General features: G+C 43.7%; 1 pseudogene; it reads right to left on the bottom strand.

Moving 5' to 3' along the window:
* Positions 1 to 21,159, bottom strand: part of LOC123990434 — a 34,686-nt pseudogene extending 13,527 nt beyond the window's left edge.
* Between the last annotated feature and the right edge of the window lie 2,085 nt (positions 21,160 to 23,244).

Here is a 23,244-nt window from a genome sequence, read left to right on the forward strand (position 1 = left end):
AGGCTATATACAGGGGATACCAGTACAGAGTCAATGTGGAGGCTATATACATGGGGTACCAGTACAGAGTCAATGTGGAGACTGTAAACAGGGGTACCAGTACAGAGTCAATGTGGAGGCTATATACAGGAGGTACCAGTACATAGTTAATGTGGAGGCTATATACAGGGGATACCAGTACAGAGTCAATGTGGAGGCTATATACAGGAGTTACCAGTAAAGAGTCAATGTGGAGGCTATATACAGGAGGTACCAGTACAGAGTCAATGTGGAGGCTATATACAGGAGGTACCAGTACAGAGTCAATGTGGAGGCTGTATACAGGAGGTACCACTACAGAGTCAATATGGAGGCTATATACAGGAGGTACCAGTACAGACTCAATATGGAGGCTATATACAGGAGGTACCAGTACAGAGTCAATGTGGAGGCTATATACAGGAGGTACCAGTACAGAGTCAATATGGAGGCTATATACATGGGGTACCAGTACAGTGTCAATGTGGAGGCTATGTACATGAGATACCAGTACAGAGTCAATGTGGAGGCTATATACAGGGGTAACAGTACAGAGTCAATGTGGAGGCTATATAAAGGGTGTGCCCAGTACACAGTCAATGTGGAGGTTATATACAGGGGGTACCAGTACAGAGTTAATGTGGAGGCTGTATACAGGGGGTACTACTACAGAGTCAATGTGGAGGCTGTATACAGGAGGTACCAGTACAGAGTCAATGTGGAGGCTATATACAGGGGGTACCAGTACAGAGTCAATGTGGAGGCTATATACAGGGGGTACCAGTACAGAGTCAATGTGGAGGCTATATACAGGAGGTACCAGTACATAGTTAATGTGGAGGCTATATACAGGGGATACCAGTACAGAGTCAATGTGGAGGCTATATACAGGAGTTACCAGTAAAGAGTCAATGTGGAGGCTATATACAGGAGGTACCAGTACAGAGTCAATGTGGAGGCTTTATACAGGAGGTACCAGTACAGAGTCAATGTGGAGGCTGTATACAGGAGGTACCACTACAGAGTCAATATGGAGGCTATATACAGGAGGTACCAGTACAGACTCAATATGGAGGCTATATACAGGAGGTACCAGTACAGAGTCAATGTGGAGGCTATATACAGGAGGTACCAGTACAGAGTCAATATGGAGGCTATATACATGGGGTACCAGTACAGTGTCAATGTGGAGTCTATGTACATGAGATACCAGTACAGAGTCAATGTGGAGGCTATATACAGGGGGTAACGGTACAGAGTCAATGTGGAGGCTATATAAAGGGTGTGCCGGTACAGTCAATGTGGAGGTTATATACAGGGGGTACCGGTACAGAGTTAATGTGGAGGCTGTATACAGGGGGTACTACTACAGAGTCAATGTGGAGGCTGTATACAGGAGGTACCAGTACAGAGTCAATGTGGAGGCTATATACAGGGGGTACCAGTACAGAGTCAATGTGGAGGCTATATACAGGGGGTACCAGTACAGAGTCAATGTGGAGGCTATATACAGGAGGTACCAGTACAGAGTCAATGTGGAGGCTATCTATATACAGGGGGTTCCAGTACAGAGTCAATGTGGAGGCTATATACAGGAGGTACCAGTACAGAGTCAATGTGGAGGCTATATACAGGAGGTACCAGTACAGAGTCAATGTGGAGGCTATATACAGGAGGTACCAGTACAGAGTCAATGTGGAGGCTATATACAGGGGATACCAGTACAGAGTCAATGTGGAGGCTATATACATGGGGTACCAGTACAGAGTCAATGTGGAGACTGTAAACAGGGGTACCAGTACAGAGTCAATGTGGAGGCTATATACAGGAGGTACCAGTACATAGTTAATGTGGAGGCTATATACAGGGGATACCAGTACAGAGTCAATGTGGAGGCTATATACAGGAGGTACCAGTACAGAGTCAATGTGGAGGCTATATACAGGAGGTACCAGTACAGAGTCAATATGGAGGCTATATACATGGGGTACCAGTACAGAGTCAATGTGGAGGCTATATACATGAGATACCAGTACAGAGTCAATGTGGAGGCTATATACAGGGGGTAACGGTACAGAGTCAATGTGGAGGCTATATAAAGGGTGTGCCGGTACAGTCAATGTGGAGGTTATATACAGGGGGTACCAGTACAGAGTCAATGTGGAGGCTGTATACAGGAGGTACCAGTACAGAGTCAATGTGGAGGCTATATACAGGAGGTACCAGTACAGAGTCAATGTGGAGGCTAAATACAGGAGGTACCAGTACAGAGTCAATGTGGAGGCTATATAAAGGGGTACCAGTACAGAGTCAATGTGGAGGCTATATACAGGAGGTACCAGTACAGAGTCAATGTGGAGGCTATATACAGGGGGTACCAGTACAGAGTCAATGTGGAGGCTATATACAGGAGGTACCAGTACAGAGTCAATGTGGAGGCTATATACAGGGGGTACCAGTACAGAGTCAATGTGGAGGCTATATACAGGAGATACCAGTACAGAGTCAATGTGGAGGCTATATACAGGGGTACCAGTACAGAGTCAATGTGGAGGCTATATACAGGGGGTACCAGTACAGAGTCAATGTGGAGGCTATATACAGGAGGTACCAGTACAGAGTCAATGTGGAGGCTATATACAGGAGGTACCAGTACAGAGTCAATGTGGAGGCTATATACAGGGGTACCAGTACAGAGTCAATGTGGAGGCTATATACAGGAGGTACCAGTACAGAGTCAATGTGGAGGCTATATACAGGGGGTACCAGTACAGAGTCAATGTGGAGGCTATATACAGGAGGTACCAGTACAGAGTCAATGTGGAGGCTATATACAGGAGGTACCAGTACAGAGTCAATGTGGAGGCTATATACAGGGGTACCAGTACAGAGTCAATGTGGAGGCTATATACAGGAGGTACCAGTACAGAGTCAATGTGGAGGCTATATATACAGGGGTTCCAGTACAGAGTCAATGTGGAGGCTATATACAGGAGGTACCAGTACAGAGTCAATGTGGAGGCTATATACAGGAGATACCAGTACAGAGTCAATGTGGAGGCTATATACAGGGGGTACCAGTACAGAGTCAATGTGGAGGCTATATACAGGGGTACCAGTACAGAGTCAATGTGGAGGCTATATACAGGAGGTACCAGTACAGAGTCAATGTGGAGGCTATATACATGGGGTACCAGTACAGAGTCAATGTGGAGACTGTAAACAGGGGTACCAGTACAGAGTCAATGTGGAGGCTATATACAGGAGGTACCAGTACAGAGTTAATGTGGAGGCTATATACAGGGGATACCAGTACAGAGTCAATGTGGAGGCTATATACAGGGGATACCAGTACAGAGTCAATGTGGAGGCTATATACATGGGGTACCAGTACAGAGTCAATGTGGAGGCTATATACAGGAGGTACCAGTACAGAGTCAATATGGAGGCTATATACATGGGGTACCAGTACAGAGTCAATGTGGAGGCTATATACATGAGATACCAGTACAGAGTCAATGTGGAGGCTATATACAGGGGTACCAGTACAGAGTCAATGTGGAGGCTATATAAATGGTGTACCAGTACAGTCAATGTGGAGGTTATATACAGGGGTACCAGTACAGAGTCAATGTGGAGGCTGTATACAGGGGGTACCAATACAGAGTCAATGTGGAGGCTATATACAGGAGGTACCAGTACAGAGTCAATGTGGAGGCTATATACAGGGGGTACCAGTACAGAGTCAATGTGGAGGCTATATACAGGGGGTACCAGTACAGAGTCAATGTGGAGGCTATATACAGGGGTACCAGTACAGAGTCAATGTGGAGGCTATATACAGGAGGTACCAGTACAGAGTCAATGTGGAGGCTATATACAGGGGGTACCAGTACAGAGTCAATGTGGAGGCTATATACATGGGGTACCAGTACAGAGTCAATGTGGAGACTGTAAACAGGGGTACCAGTACAGAGTCAATGTGGAGAGGCTATATACAGGAGGTACCAGTACATAGTTAATGTGGAGGCTATATACAGGGGATACCAGTACAGAGTCAATGTGGAGGCTATATACAGGAGTTACCAGTAAAGAGTCAATGTGGAGGCTATATACAGGAGGTACCAGTACAGAGTCAATGTGGAGGCTATATACAGGAGGTACCAGTACAGAGTCAATGTGGAGGCTGTATACAGGAGGTACCACTACAGAGTCAATATGGAGGCTATATACAGGAGGTACCAGTACAGAGTCAATATGGAGGCTATATACAGGAGGTACCAGTACAGAGTCAATGTGGAGGCTATATACAGGAGGTACCAGTACAGAGTCAATATGGAGGCTATATACATGGGGTACCAGTACAGTGTCAATGTGGAGGCTATGTACATGAGATACCAGTACAGAGTCAATGTGGAGGCTGTATACAGGAGGTACCAGTACAGAGTCAATGTGGAGGCTATATACAGGGGGTACCAGTACAGAGTCAATGTGGAGGCTATATACAGGGGGTACCAGTACAGAGTCAATGTGGAGGCTATATACAGGAGGTACCAGTACAGAGTCAATGTGGAGGCTATCTATATACAGGGGGTTCCAGTACAGAGTCAATGTGGAGGCTATATACAGGAGGTACCAGTACAGAGTCAATGTGGAGGCTATATACAGGAGGTACCAGTACAGAGTCAATGTGGAGGCTATATACAGGAGGTACCAGTACAGAGTCAATGTGGAGGCTATATACAGGGGTACCAGTACAGAGTCAATGTGGAGGCTATATACAGGGGTACCAGTACAGAGTCAATGTGGAGACTGTAAACAGGGGTACCAGTACAGAGTCAATGTGGAGGCTATATACAGGAGGTACCAGTACAGAGTTAATGTGGAGGCTATATACAGGGGTACCAGTACAGAGTCAATGTGGAGGCTATATACAGGAGGTACCAGTACAGAGTCAATGTGGAGGCTATATACAGGAGGTACCAGTACAGAGTCAATATGGAGGCTATATACATGGGGTACCAGTACAGAGTCAATGTGGAGGCTATATACAGGAGATACCAGTACAGAGTCAATGTGGAGGCTATATACAGGGGGTACCAGTACAGAGTCAATGTGGAGGCTATATACAGGGGGTACCAGTACAGAGTCAATGTGGAGGCTATATACAGGAGGTACCAGTACAGAGTCAATGTGGAGGCTAAATACAGGAGGTACCAGTACAGAGTCAATGTGGAGGTTGTATAAAGGGGGTACCAATACAGAGTCAATGTGGAGGCTATATACAGGAGGTACCAGTACAGAGTCAATGTGGAGGCTATATACAGGGGGTACCAGTACAGAGTCAATGTGGAGGCTATATACAGGAGGTACCAGTACAGAGTCAATGTGGAGGCTATATACAGGAGGTACCAGTACAGAGTCAATGTGGAGGCTATATACAGGGGGTACCAGTACAGAGTCAATGTGGAGGCTATATACAGGAGGTACCAGTACAGAGTCAATGTGGAGGCTATCTATATACACGGGGTTCCAGTACAGAGTCAATGTGGAGGCTATATACAGGAGGTACCAGTACAGAGTCAATGTGGAGGCTATATACAGGGGGTACCAGTACAGAGTCAATGTGGAGGCTATATACAGGAGGTACCAGTACAGAGTCAATGTGGAGGCTATATACAGGAGGTACCAGTACAGAGTCAATGTGGAGGCTATATACAGGGGGTACCAGTACAGAGTCAATGTGGAGGCTATATACAGGAGGTACCAGTACAGAGTCAATGTGGAGGCTATCTATATACACGGGGTTCCAGTACAGAGTCAATGTGGAGGCTATATACAGGAGGTACCAGTACAGAGTCAATGTGGAGGCTATATACAGGAGGTACCAGTACAGAGTCAATGTGGAGGCTATATACAGGAGGTACCAGTACAGAGTCAATGTGGAGGCTATATACAGGGGATACCAGTACAGAGTCAATGTGGAGGCTATATACATGGGGTACCAGTACAGAGTCAATGTGGAGACTGTAAACAGGGGTACCAGTACAGAGTCAATGTGGAGGCTATATACAGGAGGTACCAGTACATAGTTAATGTGGAGGCTATATACAGGGGATACCAGTACAGAGTCAATGTGGAGGCTATATACAGGAGGTACCAGTACAGAGTCAATGTGGAGGCTATATACAGGAGGTACCAGTACAGAGTCAATATGGAGGCTATATACATGGGGTACCAGTACAGAGTCAATGTGGAGGCTATATACATGAGATACCAGTACAGAGTCAATGTGGAGGCTATATACAGGGGGTACCAGTACAGAGTCAATGTGGAGGCTATATAAAGGGTGTGCCAGTACAGTCAATGTGGAGGTTATATACAGGGGGTACCAGTACAGAGTCAATGTGGAGGCTGTATACAGGGGTACCAATACAGAGTCAATGTGGAGGCTATATACAGGAGGTACCAGTACAGAGTCAATGTGGAGGCTATATACAGGGGTACCAGTACAGAGTCAATGTGGAGGCTATATACAGGAGGTACCAGTACAGAGTCAATGTGGAGGCTATATACAGGAGGTACCAGTACAGAGTCAATGTGGAGGCTATATACAGGAGGTACCAGTACAGAGTCAATGTGGAGGCTATATACAGGAGGTACCAGTACAGAGTCAATGTGGAGGCTATATACAGGAGGTACCAGTACAGAGTCAATGTGGAGGCTAAATACAGGAGGTACCAGTACAGAGTCAATGTGGAGGCTATATACAGGGGTACCAGTACAGAGTCAATGTGGAGGCTATATACAGGAGGTACCAGTACAGAGTCAATGTGGAGGCTATATACAGGGGTACCAGTACAGAGTCAATGTGGAGGCTATATACAGGAGGTACCAGTACAGAGTCAATGTGGAGGCTATATACAGGAGGTACCAGTACAGAGTCAATGTGGAGGCTATATACAGGGGGTACCAGTACAGAGTCAATGTGGAGGCTATATACAGGAGGTACCAGTACAGAGTCAATGTGGAGGCTATCTATATACACGGGGTTCCAGTACAGAGTCAATGTGGAGGCTATATACAGGAGGTACCAGTACAGAGTCAATGTGGAGGCTATATACAGGAGATACCAGTACAGAGTCAATGTGGAGGCTATATACAGGGGGTACCAGTACAGAGTCAATGTGGAGGCTATATACAGGGGGTACCAGTACAGAGTCAATGTGGAGGCTATATACAGGAGGTACCAGTACAGAGTCAATGTGGAGGCTATATACATGGGGTACCAGTACAGAGTCAATGTGGAGACTGTAAACAGGGGGTACCAGTACAGAGTCAATGTGGAGGCTATATACAGGAGGTACCAGTACATAGTTAATGTGGAGGCTATATACAGGGGATACCAGTACAGAGTCAATGTGGAGGCTATATACAGGGGATACCAGTACAGAGTCAATGTGGAGGCTATATACATGGGGTACCAGTACAGAGTCAATGTGGAGGCTATATACAGGAGGTACCAGTACAGAGTCAATATGGAGGCTATATACATGGGGTACCAGTACAGAGTCAATGTGGAGGCTATATACATGAGATACCAGTACAGAGTCAATGTGGAGGCTATATACAGGGGGTAACGGTACAGAGTCAATGTGGAGGCTATATAAATGGTGTGCCGGTACAGTCAATGTGGAGGTTATATACAGGGGGTACCAGTACAGAGTCAATGTGGAGGCTGTATACAGGGGGTACCAATACAGAGTCAATGTGGAGGCTATATACAGGAGGTACCAGTACAGAGTCAATGTGGAGGCTATATACAGGGGTACCAGTACAGAGTCAATGTGGAGGCTATATACAGGGGTACCAGTACAGAGTCAATGTGGAGGCTATATACAGGGGTACCAGTACAGAGTCAATGTGGAGGCTATATACAGGAGGTACCAGTACAGAGTCAATGTGGAGGCTATATACAGGGGATACCAGTACACAGTCAATGTGGAGGCTATATACATGGGGTACCAGTACAGAGTCAATGTGGAGACTGTAAACAGGGGGTACCAGTACAGAGTCAATGTAGAGGCTATATACAGGAGGTACCAGTACATAGTTAATGTGGAGGCTATATACAGGGGTACCAGTACAGAGTCAATGTGGAGGCTATATACAGGAGTTACCAGTAAAGAGTCAATGTGGAGGCTATATACAGGAGGTACCAGTACAGAGTCAATGTGGAGGCTATATACAGGAGGTACCAGTACAGAGTCAATGTGGAGGCTGTATACAGGAGGTACCACTACAGAGTCAATATGGAGGCTATATACAGGAGGTACCAGTACAGACTCAATATGGAGGCTATATACAGGAGGTACCAGTACAGAGTCAATGTGGAGGCTATATACAGGAGGTACCAGTACAGAGTCAATATGGAGGCTATATACATGGGGTACCAGTACAGTGTCAATGTGGAGGCTATGTACATGAGATACCAGTACAGAGTCAATGTGGAGGCTGTATACAGGAGGTACCAGTACAGAGTCAATGTGGAGGCTATATACAGGGGGTACCAGTACAGAGTCAATGTGGAGGCTATATACAGGGGGTACCAGTACAGAGTCAATGTGGAGGCTATATACAGGAGGTACCAGTACAGAGTCAATGTGGAGGCTATCTATATACAGGGGTTCCAGTACAGAGTCAATGTGGAGGCTATATACAGGAGGTACCAGTACAGAGTCAATGTGGAGGCTATATACAGGAGGTACCAGTACAGAGTCAATGTGGAGGCTATATACAGGAGGTACCAGTACAGAGTCAATGTGGAGGCTATATACAGGGGATACCAGTACAGAGTCAATGTGGAGGCTATATACATGGGGTACCAGTACAGAGTCAATGTGGAGACTGTAAACAGGGGGTACCAGTACAGAGTCAATGTGGAGGCTATATACAGGAGGTACCAGTACATAGTTAATGTGGAGGCTATATACAGGGGATACCAGTACAGAGTCAATGTGGAGGCTATATACAGGAGGTACCAGTACAGAGTCAATGTGGAGGCTATATACAGGAGGTACCAGTACAGAGTCAATATGGAGGCTATATACATGGGGTACCAGTACAGAGTCAATGTGGAGGCTATATACATGAGATACCAGTACAGAGTCAATGTGGAGGCTATATACAGGGGGTACCAGTACAGAGTCAATGTGGAGGCTATATACAGGGGGTACCAGTACAGAGTCAATGTGGAGGCTATATACAGGAGGTACCAGTACAGAGTCAATGTGGAGGCTAAATACAGGAGGTACCAGTACAGAGTCAATGTGGAGGTTGTATAAAGGGGGTACCAATACAGAGTCAATGTGGAGGCTATATACAGGAGGTACCAGTACAGAGTCAATGTGGAGGCTATATACAGGGGGTACCAGTACAGAGTCAATGTGGAGGCTATATACAGGAGGTACCAGTACAGAGTCAATGTGGAGGCTATATACAGGAGGTACCAGTACAGAGTCAATGTGGAGGCTATATACAGGGGGTACCAGTACAGAGTCAATGTGGAGGCTATATACAGGAGGTACCAGTACAGAGTCAATGTGGAGGCTATCTATATACACGGGGTTCCAGTACAGAGTCAATGTGGAGGCTATATACAGGAGGTACCAGTACAGAGTCAATGTGGAGGCTATATACAGGGGTACCAGTACAGAGTCAATGTGGAGGCTATATACAGGAGGTACCAGTACAGAGTCAATGTGGAGGCTATATACAGGAGGTACCAGTACAGAGTCAATGTGGAGGCTATATACAGGGGGTACCAGTACAGAGTCAATGTGGAGGCTATATACAGGAGGTACCAGTACAGAGTCAATGTGGAGGCTATCTATATACACGGGGTTCCAGTACAGAGTCAATGTGGAGGCTATATACAGGAGGTACCAGTACAGAGTCAATGTGGAGGCTATATACAGGAGGTACCAGTACAGAGTCAATGTGGAGGCTATATACAGGAGGTACCAGTACAGAGTCAATGTGGAGGCTATATACAGGGGATACCAGTACAGAGTCAATGTGGAGGCTATATACATGGGGTACCAGTACAGAGTCAATGTGGAGACTGTAAACAGGGGGTACCAGTACAGAGTCAATGTGGAGGCTATATACAGGAGGTACCAGTACATAGTTAATGTGGAGGCTATATACAGGGGATACCAGTACAGAGTCAATGTGGAGGCTATATACAGGAGGTACCAGTACAGAGTCAATGTGGAGGCTATATACAGGAGGTACCAGTACAGAGTCAATATGGAGGCTATATACATGGGGTACCAGTACAGAGTCAATGTGGAGGCTATATACATGAGATACCAGTACCGAGTCAATGTGGAGGCTATATACAGGGGGTAACGGTACAGAGTCAATGTGGAGGCTATATAAAGGGTGTGCCGGTACAGTCAATGTGGAGGTTATATACAGGGGGTACCAGTACAGAGTCAATGTGGAGGCTGTATACAGGGGGTACCAATACAGAGTCAATGTGGAGGCTATATACAGGAGGTACCAGTACAGAGTCAATGTGGAGGCTATATACAGGGGGTACCAGTACAGAGTCAATGTGGAGGCTATATACAGGAGGTACCAGTACAGAGTCAATGTGGAGGCTATATACAGGAGGTACCAGTACAGAGTCAATGTGGAGGCTATATACAGGAGGTACCAGTACAGAGTCAATGTGGAGGCTATATACAGGAGGTACCAGTACAGAGTCAATGTGGAGGCTATATACAGGAGGTACCAGTACAGAGTCAATGTGGAGGCTAAATACAGGAGGTACCAGTACAGAGTCAATGTGGAGGCTATATACAGGAGGTACCAGTACAGAGTCAATGTGGAGGCTATATACAGGAGGTACCAGTACAGAGTCAATGTGGAGGCTATATACAGGAGGTACCAGTACAGAGTCAATGTGGAGGCTATATACAGGAGGTACCAGTACAGAGTCAATGTGGAGGCTATATACAGGAGGTACCAGTACAGAGTCAATGTGGAGGCTAAATACAGGAGGTACCAGTACAGAGTCAATGTGGAGGCTATATACAGGAGGTACCAGTACAGAGTCAATGTGGAGGCTATATACAGGAGGTACCAGTACAGAGTCAATGTGGAGGCTATATACAGGAGGTACCAGTACAGAGTCAATGTGGAGGCTAAATACAGGAGGTACCAGTACAGAGTCAATGTGGAGGTTGTATAAAGGGGGTACCAATACAGAGTCAATGTGGAGGCTATATACAGGAGGTACCAGTACAGAGTCAATGTGGAGGCTATATACAGGGGGTACCAGTACAGAGTCAATGTGGAGGCTATATACAGGGGGTACCAGTACAGAGTCAATGTGGAGGCTATATACAGGAGGTACCAGTACAGAGTCAATGTGGAGGCTATCTATATACAGGGGGTTCCAGTACAGAGTCAATGTGGAGGCTATATACAGGGGGTACCAGTACAGAGTCAATGTGGAGGCTATATACAGGGGGTACCAGTACAGAGTCAATGTGGAGGCTATATACAGGGGGTACCAGTACAGAGTCAATGTGGAGGCTATATACAGGAGGTACCAGTACAGAGTCAATGTGGAGGCTATATACAGGGGATACCAGTACAGAGTCAATGTGGAGGCTATATACAGGAGGTACCAGTACAGAGTCAATGTGGAGGCTATATACAGGAGGTACCAGTACAGAGTCAATGTGGAGGCTATATACAGGAGGTACCAGTACAGAGTCAATGTGGAGGCTATATACAGGAGGTACCAGTACAGAGTCAATGTGGAGGCTATATACAGGAGGTACCAGTACAGAGTCAATGTGGAGGCTATATACAGGAGGTACCAGTACAGAGTCAATGTGGAGGCTAAATACAGGAGGTACCAGTACAGAGTCAATGTGGAGACTATATACAGGAGTTACCAGTACAGAGTCAATGTGGAGGCTATATACAGGAGGTACCAGTACAGAGTCAATGTGGAGGCTATCTATATACACGGGGTTCCAGTACAGAGTCAATGTGGAGGCTATCTATATACACGGGGTACCAGTACAGAGTCAATGTGGAGGCTATATACAGGAGGTACCAGTACAGAGTCAATGTGGAGGCTATATACAGGAGGTACCAGTACAGAGTCAATGTGGAGGCTATATACAGGAGGTACCAGTACAGAGTTAATGTGGAGGCTATATACAGGAGTTACCAGTACAGAGTTAATGTGGAGGCTATATACAGGAGGTACCAGTACAGAGTTAATGTGGAGGCTATATACAGGAGGTACCAGTACAGAGTTAATGTGGAGGCTATATACAGGAGGTACCAGTACAGAGTTAATGTGGAGGCTATATACAGGAGGTACCAGTACAGAGTTAATGTGGAGGCTATATACAGGAGGTACCAGTACAGAGTTAATGTGGAGGCTATATAGGTTAATGTGGAGGCTATATACAGGAGGTACCAGTACAGTACCAGTACAGAGTCAATGTGGAGGCTATACAAGGGATGTTTACATTCACTTAGGTTGAAGTCATTAAAACTCAGTTTTCAACCACTCCACAAATGTCTTGTTCACAAACTATAGTTTTGGCAAGTCGGTTAGGACATCTACTTTGTGCATGACAAAAGTCATTTTTCCAACAATTGTTTACAGACAGATTATTTCACTTATAATTTACTGTATCACAATTCCAGTGGGTCAGAAGTTTACATACACTATGTTGACTTTGCCTTTAAACAGCTTGGAAAATGCCAGAAAATGATGTCATGTTTTTCAAAGCTTCTGATAGGCTAATTGATATAATTTGAGTCAATTGGAGGTGTACCTGTGGATGTATTTCAAGGCCTACCTTCACACTCAGTGCCTCTTTGCTTGACATCATGTGAAAATCAAAAGAAATCACCCGAGACCACAGAAAAATTATTGTAGACCTCCACAGGTCTGGTTCATCCTTCGGAGAAATTTCCAAACGCCTGAAGATACCATGTTCATCTTTACATACAACAGTATGCAAGTATAAACACCATGGGACCACACAGCCGTCATACCGCTCAGGAAGGAGACTTGTTCTGTCTCCTAGAGATTAACATACAGTGGGGCAAAAAGTATTTAGTCAGCCACCAATTGTTCTCCCACTTAAAAAGATGAGAGAGGCCTGTAATTTTCATCATAGGTACACTTATTCTATGACAGACAAAATGAGAAGAAAAAATACAGAAAATCACATTGTAGGATTTTTAATGAATTTATTTGCAAATTACAAATTGCTTCAACAAAGTACGGAGTAAAGGGTCTGAATACTTATGTAAATGTTATTTTTCAGTTTTTAATTATAAAATACATTTGCAAACATTTCTAAAACCCTGTCTTTGCTTTGTCATTATGGGGTGTTGTGTGTAGATTGATGAGGAAAACATCCCAATTTAATCCATTTTAGATTAAGACGAACATAACAAAATGTGGAACAAGTCAAGAGGTCTGAATACCTCCCGAATGCGTTGTATGTAGAGCAGAATATCAGGAACAGGCTGGATGTGAGAAGGAGGGTGGCATCTCACTGCCATTCAGCATTCAGGAAGTCAACTGAAAATGGCAATTCCCTTCTATGGTTTTCAATTATGAAGAGCTGGTATTGGAATTTGATTTACTTCCGGAATTGACTGGAATTGAATTGGAATTAACTCCAAACCTGTTTTACTACAAAGCTGTCAGCTTCATCATTCAGTCAATCGATGTAATAATGCATAACGCTCAGAGATGTGCTTGTTCTCATTCAGAGAACATTTTTTAGTTGAATAACAAGAATAGAATAAAAACATTTTATTATGCACCTGAATAACTTGGACATGGATTACCTGGTTGATTCTCTGCTCAACAACACTGACTGTGAATCAATCTGGTTGATTCTCTGCTCAACAACACTGACTGTGAATCAATCTGGTTGATTCTCTGCTCAAAAACACTGACTGTGAATCAATCTGGTTGATTCTCTGCTCAAAAACTGACTGAATCAATCTGGTTGATTCTCTGCTCAATGACTGTGAATCAATCTGGTTGATTCTCTGCTCAACAACACTGATTGTGAATCAATCTGGTTGATTCTCTGCTCAACAACACTGATTGAATCAATCTGGTTGATTCTCTGCTCAAAAACACTGACTGTTCAATCTGGTTGATTCTCTGCTCAAAACCACCCTGACTGTGAATCAATGAGTCTCTTCACTGTCTGATCTGATTCCTCTGCTTCATCACCACTGATTGTGAATCAATCTGGTTGATTCTCTGCTCAACAACACTGATTGTGAATTAATCTGGTTGATTCTCTGGTTGATTCTTCATCACCGTCCCTGGAGTCTCTTCACTGAGTAAGTAAAGATAGTATAAGAAACCTCTCCCATTCTACTAGTCTATTATTTTTGTTTAGAAATAGTCATTTGTGTGACCTACTGATTTTCCCTGCAATTTATTTTAAGGATTTAGAAATATTGAAATGGTGGAACGAGGAATGTCAGAGTCTGGAATATAAATATATACAATTTGTTTAAAATGTATATGATGGTGTGTCTAGACATTGTGGACCGTATATGAATATAAAAGGTGTGTACAGCAGTAGTTATATAGGATGAGCCTTGACTAGAATACAGGGTGGAGTACTGGGTGGTTGACAGGTAGTAACAGTGACTAAGTTCAGGGCAGGATACTGGGTGGTTGACAGCTAGTAACAGTGACTAAGTTCAGGGCAGGGTACTGGGTGGTTGACAGCTAGTAACAGTGACTAAGTTCAGGGCAGGGTACTGGGTGGTTGACAGCTAGTAACAGTGACTAAGTTCAGGGCAGGATACTGGGGGGAGGCCGGCTAGAACAGTGACTATTTGAACATTCATATTGGACAGCCTTGGTAGACGGCTAGTAACAGTGACTAGAGTTCAGCACCACCACCCATCAGCCCATTCTCTTCTTGATGTCAAAGCTGCAGTGTATTGTTGCTATAGGAGTTTATGATTGTTATGTTCTGTTAATTACTGATGTCCCCTTTAAGGATGAAGTGCCCTTGGTCATGCGCAGTATTGTTCTATGTTATTCTGGTACTAACTAGTTTGAGTAAATGTGAAGCTCCAGGTCAATTGCTTGTATTCAGAGTCTTTCTTATTACATAAATAAGTACTCAGTGTTAAGACACTACAATGATTAATAATCCTATTTCAAGACACACTAAGATGTCACCATACTATTCATTTAAAGCCCCTCTGTCAGATATAAATCATCAGAGTGGGAAACCAACTGACATGGAAACAATGGAGCAAATGTATCACTATCAGAGGGGAGTATTATGACATCAGATAGAACTACTCAGACATTCCAAATATCACTTGATTATCAGAGGGGTGTATTATGACATCATATAGAACTACTAAGACATTCCAAATCAGGCTTCATCCACATCATGAAGGTGGATATTGATCCAACCATTTCAAAAGTAATGACCGGGATGACGGAAACAGGATATGCCTGTACACTTTTATAAATGCCGACAGACGATTTGTTACTTCGTTTGACAATTTGTTTGTATATTTGTGTCAGTAAAAATGTCTAAGCGAGAAATGGCTGTGGAAACTCCTTAATGATAACAATCACATCTTAGTTAACTTGGAGTCACATGATGATATGTTGTGTGGTCCTCCCACTATGACTTGAGAAACCATGTAGTTTATTAGGCTACAGATGAAATAAGTTATGAACTTCACAGGTTGGTGAAAGTGCACGTGATGAGCTTGATGCTCCTTTCCAATACATTTTGAGGTTCATTATTCTGGTGACATGATGATCGATGCTTGCTTGCCAATTGACAAATAAAATAATAATCTGATCATTCGGGTAACAACGTTTATTCAACCAGTGGGAGGTTTGTAATTGCCCCCAGGAAAGTCGAAAGAGGAACTCTTCATTGAGACAATAATAAACAGCAATCCATGGGCGAGTTGTGGTGGATATTATAAAATAAGGATCTGCTGGAGTCCAAGTCGAACCAAGATTCTTTATTTCTGAGCTCAGAGAGAATAACAGAGTTACACAGTGCAGTGTAGACAGTCTGAATTCCTGAAATATTGAGTGATGAGCACATATCTTTATAGTTTCCTGTTCCCGGGAGGGACTTTATTCATACAAGGACACAGGTGCAAATTGGTTTGCAACACAGAATGATACTCCCAAGAACAGGAGCTTATAATAGGACAGTTTCACAAGGTTAGTCACATACTCAGTTATGTGGACACACAAACAATTAACGTTTTCCATTACAGAGTCTGAACATTTTCATTTCATTAAATCATCAGTGGGCCAACAATGCAAATGTCAACAATGCAACTAATGAATCACATCCAAATATCACTTGATTATCTGTAGTGCTGGAGGAATGACACACCCAGATAAACACACACAAAGAATTTAAAAAAGGACAGTTTAAAAGAAGGAACCTGATCTTCTTTATATTCAAACTGACAGACTCCATATTCAATTCATGTTTTCTTATAAAAACAAACAAATATATGTTTGAGTATACCCTGTACCATTTAATTACATATGGTAAAGACAGGTAAACACATTGTCAGTCAACAATATAAGACAACGGGAGCACTGTGTATGTTCTCTGGTGAATTAAGTCAATGTGATGTGAAATATCAATATACACGCTAAGAGAAGTAATTTCTCTTAAATGACTGTTATGAGTAATATGTTTTCCCACAGTCTGAGATTTTCTAAGCCTTCTCCTCTGTGTGCAGTCTAATGTGTTCTTTCAGGCTTCCTATATGGGCAAAAGCTTTGCACCCTGGGAGGAGTGGAAAGGCTTCTGCCTTGTGTGTATTCTCTCATGTCGGTTGAAACACTTTCAGGGAGCAGTTTTCTCTCTCTGGTTGAAACACTTTCCACATTGGGAGCAGTGGTAAGGCTTCTCTCCTGTGTGTATTCTCTCATGTTGTTTCAGCTCCCCGAACGGCACTTTCCAAACACTTTCCACATTGGGGCAGTGGTAAGGCTTCTCTCCTGTGTGTATTCTCTCATGTTTCCACATTGGGGCAGTGGTTTCAGCTTCAGCGTCCCTGGATGGTTGAAACACTTTCCACACTGGGAGCAGTGGTAAGGCTTCTCTCCTGTGTGTATTCTCTCATGCTGTCTCAGCTCCTCTGAACGGCCGAAACACTTTCCACATTGGGAGCAGTGGTAGGGCTTCTCTCCAGTGTGTATTCTCTCATGCCGTTTCAGCTCCCATGAATGGTTGAAACACGTTCCACACTGGGAGCAGTGGTAAGGCTTCTCTCCTGTGTGTATTCTCTCGTGTTGTTTCAGCTCCCCCGAACGGCCGAAACACTTTCCACATTGGGGGCAGTGGTAAGGCTTCTCTCCTGTGTGTATTCTCTCATGTTGTTTCAGCTCCTCCGAACGGCCGAAACACTTTCCACATTGGGAGCAGCGGTAAGGTTTCTCCCCTGTGTGTATTCTCTCGTGAGCTTTCAGGTGTGCTTTCTGGTGAAAACTCTTTCCGCACTGGGAGCAGTGGTAAGGCTTCTCTCCTGTGTGTATTCTCTCATGTTGTTTCAGCTCCTCCGAACGGCCGAAACACTTTCCACATTGGGAGCAGCGGTAAGGCTTCTCTCCTGTGTGTGTTCTCTCATGCCGTTTCAGCTCCCATGAATGGTTGAAACACTTTCCACATTGGGAGCAGTGGTGTCGTCTTGCGAGTTGGGACGTCCCTGGCTCTGGTTCCTCCGAGTCTGGTCTTTCTCCTGCCAAAGACAGTGTTATTTTTAAATAAAGACCCGAATGAAACCACATGATAAAACAACCTTGCTACGAGGGTAAATCCTAAATCAGATCTCTCAATAACCCGAGGCCAGTTTTAACAATCTTAGTGTGATTTTAAAACAATTGTAGAGCTTCCTGGTAATTACTGCTATGTTTACATTACTTATTCATCCTGTTTTACAAGTCAGAACACAAAAACCTAGACAGTTATAGGACACTGAAGACACAGTCGTCACTGGATTACAATCAGCAGGTGGTTCTAAATATATAACTTTCATAGCTGTATGATACAGAATGTGACCTACACACTTCCTTAAACATAAAATAACCAAAGAAGATATCTTGTGTGGAAGTCCAAAACGTGTTTTTACGTCGCAGATACAAAGCACATCAGTAACATCTCCCCGTTGTTGAAAGGGTTCGGGACGTTGCTAGCGGAACGTTGACAACATCCAGTGAAATTGCAGAGTGCAAAATATATATTTTTTAATGAGAAATATTTAACTTTCATTCATTCACAAGTGCAAAGCTTAACTTCTTGTTAATCTAGCCACCGTGTCAGATCTCAAAAAGGCTTTGCGGCAAAAGCAAACCATGAGATTATCTGAGGACAGCACCCCATCAAACAAACACATGACAATCATATTTCAACCCGCCAGGCGCGACACAATCCTCAGAAATAACGATATAATTTGTGCCTTACCTTTGAAGAGCTTCTTCTGTTGGCACTCCAATGTCCCATAAACATCACTTTAGTTCGATTAATTCCGTCGTTATATCTCCAAAATGTCAATTTATTTGGCGCGTTTGTCACGTTCTGTCTATCGTTCGTATGTGTTTTCCTTGTTTTAGTGTTGGTCAGCACGTGAGCTGGGTGGGCATTCTATGTTGTGTGTCTGGTTTGTCTAGTTCTATGTTTGGCCTGATATGGTTCTCAATCAGAGGCAGGTGTTAGTCATTGTCTCTGATTGGGAACCATATTTAGGTAGCCTGTTTTGTGTTGGGTTTTGTGGGTGATTGTTCCTGTCTCTGTGTTTGCACCAGATAGGACTGTTTAGGTTTTCACTTTTCTTGTTTTGTATAGTCTGTTCATGTATAGTCGTCTTTATTAAAAACATGAATAACCACCACGCTGCATTTTGGTCCGCCTCTCTTTCACCAGAAGAAAACCCTTACAGCGTTTGATTTTTAAAAAAAACACTGGTTCCAACTCGCCCAGCATGACTACAAAATATCTAATAAGTTACCTGTAAACGCTGTCCAAACATTTCAAACAACTTTCCTAATCCAACTTTAGGTATTTTAAAAAGTAAATAATCGAGAAAATTTAAGACGGGATAAACTGTGTTCAATACCGGATAAAAACAACGTGAAGCGAGTGACCTGGAGCGTGCATCAAAACATTAGAGAGCACTAGGCTGGACCCTCGTTCTGAATAGCCGAACTTCTTCATTTCTCTAAAGAAAAACATCAACCAATTTCTAAAGACTGTTGACATCTAGTGGAAGCAATAGGAACTGCAACCAAGTGCCACAGAAAAGTGCCACACAAAACCATTTGAAAACAGAGTCACCTCAACAACAAAAAATTCCTCCTGGATGGTTTGTCCTCTGGGTTTCACCTGCCAAATAAGTTATGATATACGCACAGACATTATTTTAACAGTTTTAGAAACTTTAGAGTGTTTTCTATCCAAACCTACCAATTATATGTATATCCTAGCTTCTGGGCAGGTAGCAGGTAGTTTACCTTAGGAACGCCAATCAGTTATTCAGCCAGACCTATATGCCATCTCTTTTGCCTCCCTCTTCATCATACCATTTTTAAATTTATCATCAATCCACGTGGATTTAACAGTTTTTTCTTAATGGGTGCATGCTTATTAGTAACTGGGATAAGCAATTTCATGAACGTGTCAAGGGCAGCATCTGGTTGCTCGTCATTACACACCTCGGACCAACAAATATTGTTTCCATTGTTGGAATCGGCTAAACTTTGAACATGGAGACATTAAAGTAGTGATAGGAAGTGAAAGAGACTGGGTGTTATGTCAGAAGTTAATGGTTCTCTGAAGAAAGGCTTTGGAATGTGTTGGGTGGACGAGAGGAGAGCAAAGTGTGAAACAGGGGAGACGAACATCTGTGGATTAGATGAAGGAGAGGTTGAGGTCAGGACAGATTCTCATCAGGGAGAAAGGTCTGGTATCCTGTTACTCTCTTTACTCTCTTCCTGTGGAACCATAAGATGTAAGGATTGGAGAGAAGGAGTGTCTTAAGTGAGACATATAACTGGATGGAACAAATGTTGGGTTGTCTGAATTACAGATGTACAGAACCTTTGGGAATAATTCAACTTGGTTAAAGCTTCTCTAGTGTCCGTGAGTTATTTACTGTGAAAAAAAAACCTAATAACATCAACAACATAGGATTCCCCACAAACAATTGTATGATCTCTTATATAGAACATTAGGCCCAGCCTTTTGGAACTTTGGTTTTCCTAGATATGACTACTATATTGTGATCACAACATCCGATGAATTTGGATAATGCTTTCAAACACATTCCTGCAGCAATAGTAAAGATATGATCAAAATATGTTGATGATTCAATTTCTGTACTGTTTGTAACTACCCTGGTAGGATTGATAAACTAATTAAGGTTAACAGTGTCTTTGGAGTTTACCCGGTTTGCCTCAACAACAGTTCTACAGTCTTGCAAAGATACCTCAAGGTCTCAGAGCAAGTGACTGGGAAACAGGCAATGTACCATCCATGGTTACAGTTCGTTTTCTTGATGGAATCACAGCTTTTCCAGTATTAAAAATTAAAGTGTCTTGAGTTTAGTTCCTTTCTATCTTGTAAAGATAGTCATCTTGTTTTAAATGTTTTTGTAAAACAAGCACCTTATATCAGGTCATCTTGAAACTTTCCCTCTAAATCTAACTTTCATCAAGGTTTTATATGGTCTATTGGTTTCTCTCTTTTCATTGGCAGAATCCTTTTCAGTGTTATGATATTCATAACATCCATATACACCAGTCTATCTTCCTGTCAACTAACAGAACTCTGCTGGTTGTCCTGGTAACAGATACCAGTGGGCAGATCTATTGTATTTGTTCAAACTGAACTACAGCACTTACTTTGATGTGTCAAATCTGATCCTTTCTTCTCTTCTCCTCCTCTCACAGTTCCACTCAGTCCTGTTGTTTTCCTGCAGTCCACCAGCAGCACAGACAACCTCTTCATACCCAGCAGTAAGGTGCTACCAGGAGAGGCACGACACAGGGACTCCGGGAGGAGGAAGGGCTAGCGTTGTCCTGGTAACCATAAAGAGGGGACACAGACACACATCATTATGGATGCTGATGTCACTGTTGTCATAAACTGCTTTACAGAAACACAGCCCAGACCCAGATAGAGCAAGCTGTATGCTTGACCAGACCAAGCTGTACCATCTGGTGTTCTGATCTGGAGAAACTCTTCTCTGCCTTGTCAGCATCAGGATGTTGTTGAGGCTCCCCAGAGGATCCACCATAGTCATGTCTCTCTCCTGTGTTAATGAGAAAATCAAATAGATGAAGGGAGGAGGCCGATTAAAGAAGGATTGTTAAGCCTTGAGACAAATGAGACATGGATTGTGTCTGAGTACCATTCAGAGGGTGAATTGGGAAGACTAAATATTTAAGTGCCTTTGAACGGGTTATGGTAGTAGGTTCCAGGCGCACCGATTTGTGATTTGTTTTTCCAACTCAACAGTTTCCCATGTGTACCAAGAATGGTCCACCACCGTAACAGTGGAGGTCAGTGCCGTTTAAGATGAGGGAGGACCATTTTGTTTTTCATGGGCATGTCCTTATTTCTACTACAGCATGTTGGATGACTGTCATTCATATTCCATTCACCCTGTTCAATGTAACAGCGATAGGTTTGGACTACTACATGATACTAACATTTTCCCTATACCCATCATGAGGTAGATACAACCTAGTCTATGAATTAAAGTTTACAGGTGCACACAGGTTGAGAGAAAAATTTAAGGTCACAGACAGTGACACATTCAATACCACTCTCACCTGCTGATCTAGAATGTAATCATTAGTCCAGCAGTTGCAAACGAGAGTTTTTTTTATACAAATTCAGGTATGTTTATCCCTGTTTTGTTCCGTTTAAGAAAGGTTTTTCAACAGAATCGTTGGAATGAATACACCCCTGATCATGTGTAAACACAGTTCACTTTCAATACAGCCACATTGTATTCCTTCTCTCCTCCTCTCACCTTTTCCCTTCGCTTCTGGACTTCAATGCACAACACATCAGCTGTATGTGACCAGGTGAAAAAAAAAGTTTCCAAAACCTCATAGGTTTGTATTGAAGTCAAATTACTCAGAGGAGAAACGGAAACTCGCTGTTCTCCAGGCTACACCATGGTGCTACCCTACAGAATGCTGCTGAGGCTACTGTAGACCTTCATGTTTTCATCAATTATTTGGTGACGTGATTATTTTTAATATAGTTTTATCTAAAAAGGATTAATAGTTTTTACATGTTTTATCATTTTTATTTTTATGAAAATCACAATCATAATTAACATTAACATTAACAATTAAGTCACTTAGCAGACGCTCTTATCTAGAGCGACTTACAAATTGGTGCATTCACCTTATGACATCCAGTGGAACAGCCACTTTACAATAGTGCAACTAAATCTTTTAAGGGGGGGGGGGGGGTGAGAAGGATTACTTTTCAGGTGTCTCCGGAAGGTGGTGATTGACTCCGCTGTCCTGGCGTCGTGAGGGAGTTTCTTCCACCATTGGGGGGGCCAGAGCAGCGAACAGTTTTGACTGGGCTGAGCGGGAACTGTACTTCCTCAGTGGTAGGGAGGCGAGCAGGCCAGAGGTGGATGAACACAGTGCCCTTGTTTGGGTGTAGGGCCTGATCAGAGCCTGGAGGTACTGAGGTGCCGTTCCCCTCACAGCTCCGTAGGCAAGCACCATGGTCTTGTACCGGATGCGAGCTTCAACTGGAAGCCAGTGGAGAGAGCGGAGGAGCGGGGTGACGTGAGAGAACTTGGGAAGGTTGAACACCAGACGGGCTGCGGCGTTCTGGATGAGTTGTAGGGGGTTAATGGCACAGGCAGGGAGCCCAGCCAACAGCGAGTTGCAGTAATCCAGACGGGAGATGACAAGTGCCTGGATTAGGACCTGCGCCGCTTCCTGTGTGAGGCAGGGTCGTACTCTGCGGATGTTGTAGAGCATGAACCTACAGGAACGGGCCACCGCCTTGATGTCAGTTGAGAACGACAGGGTGTTGTCCAGGATCACGCCAAGGTTCTTAGCGCTCTGGGAGGAGGACACAATGGAGTTGTCAACCGTGATGG

This window comes from Oncorhynchus gorbuscha, linkage group LG12 (genome assembly GCF_021184085.1).
Source record: "Oncorhynchus gorbuscha isolate QuinsamMale2020 ecotype Even-year linkage group LG12, OgorEven_v1.0, whole genome shotgun sequence".
Lineage (NCBI taxonomy): Eukaryota > Metazoa > Chordata > Actinopteri > Salmoniformes > Salmonidae > Oncorhynchus > Oncorhynchus gorbuscha.